This window comes from Pygocentrus nattereri, chromosome 9 (assembly GCF_015220715.1).
Source record: "Pygocentrus nattereri isolate fPygNat1 chromosome 9, fPygNat1.pri, whole genome shotgun sequence".
In the NCBI taxonomy this organism is placed as follows: domain Eukaryota; kingdom Metazoa; phylum Chordata; class Actinopteri; order Characiformes; family Serrasalmidae; genus Pygocentrus; species Pygocentrus nattereri.
The window spans coordinates 1,724,485-1,726,053 of record NC_051219.1 but is presented as its reverse complement, the minus strand read 5'-3'; the positions used below and the strand labels follow the sequence as shown (position 1 = coordinate 1,726,053).

The 1,569-nt window shown below is 45.3% G+C and overlaps 1 protein-coding gene across 2 annotated transcripts in view; it reads right to left on the bottom strand.

Moving 5' to 3' along the window:
• Window positions 1-1,104: 1,104 nt before the first annotated feature.
• zgc:158659 (uncharacterized protein LOC791141 homolog) overlaps window positions 1,105-1,569 on the bottom strand; it is a 42,920-nt gene continuing 42,455 nt past the window's right edge. For both annotated transcript variants that reach the window (XM_037541398.1, XM_037541397.1), the window contains exon 22: window positions 1,105-1,569. This exon is cut by the window's right edge and continues 1,134 nt beyond it. The gene's annotated coding sequence lies outside the window, so the exon portion shown is untranslated.

The window sequence follows — 1,569 nt, the reverse complement described above, 5'->3', positions numbered from 1 at the left end:
TAAAGTGTGTTCTCTGAAGAGGACGCGCTCCCTTACTTACGCTTTGAACATCCACAGTGACATGGAATTTGGCCAGGGGTGCACAAACTTTTGCATACGACTGTTTAAGAGCATTAACAGCATTTAAAAGTAAAATTAAAGGACGGTTATTCGTACAGTAGAGTTATCTGCTCGTTAGGCTGGGGCTTCATTCTCAGTGCTACGCTCTACTCTAGTCCTTGGGCTGGACTCCTAATGCTACATTAGCCCACCTCTCTAACTGTGGATAGGAATGTGCTGGTCAGGCCCCTGCAGTCCAGCGTCGGCTGATCTAGGAGCAGCTCTATATTCTCCAGTATGCAATAGTTCTAATGGGGGACAAACCTGTGCAAACCTGACCTCAGACCAGCCGACACTGGACAGTCTCCTCCCACTCCACAGAAATCATCATCATCATCATCATCATCATCAAAAACAGAAAGTAAAACAGCCGAAGCCCAGCTGTGAATTCAGGACTCGCTGACCTCGCTGACCTCCTCCTACGTAGTGCAGTTATGTCTGTGCAGTGCTCTCTGTGAGTCCGTGTGTCTAGAACTACCTTAGTGCAGGACACTGGTGGACCGACCACCTCTGAGTGTGTGTGTGTGTGTGTGTGTGTGTGTGTGTGTAGTAACTGTGCATATCTTTGCAGGCTTATGAAAATAATTTCTAGTAAACAGTAAATGTGCCCGAAGGCTGCGGCATTGTTCCTAAAAGTGGCCACCTTTCAGACTACGTTTCCCATGAGTCTTTGTGGTTACCTCACATGTAAATCCTCAGAGGTGCTGTAGTTCATCTGTACAGTTCTAACATGAGGACATTTCAGAGTGTATGTGTGTAATGGGAATGTGTGTGTGTGTGTGTGTGTGTAAAATGTGTGTTCTTGTATTGCTATACCTGTGAGGACCTGTCCTCACTATGATAGGACTACATTACATTTTTGCCACAACTACTTTTTTATTTAAAAACTAAGAGCAGAAATTTTGCCTAGGTTGAGTATTATTCAGCTACAGTTACACAAAAATCAACAGAAACCTACGGACGTCCTCATAAGTACAGTAAGACAAATGTGTGTTTGTGTGTGTGTGTGTGTGTGTGTGTGTTGCAGTCTTTAGGAATTGCAGTGCAATCCACTTTGTGCATTGCCAACCTGATTTCACACCAAAGCCCCTAAAAGTCAGTGCTCAGACCTGATTTGAGGTTTGTAGACTGCGCACCTCACAGGCTCAACCGTTATGGAAGAATATTTCATTTACATTTTTAATCAATATTGCGATTCCGTTTCTTTTATGAGTTTGTCTGGCACCTTTCTACCACCTGCTGTTGAGATCCTCACTGACGTGTATCTCCGCTCATTCTAAGTGCGACTCTGTGAACGGCTGCCAGCCCCAGGAAACCGAGTGATATATGTGTGTATATGTGAGTGCATGTTGTTTCCTCCACATCACTGTGGTTGTGGTGGTGCAGTGTTCTTCACAGCCGGGGCGAGGCCTGCACCCCCACGCTGAAGATATTACCATCCTAAAGCCTGCAGAAGGCCTTTAAAAGCAG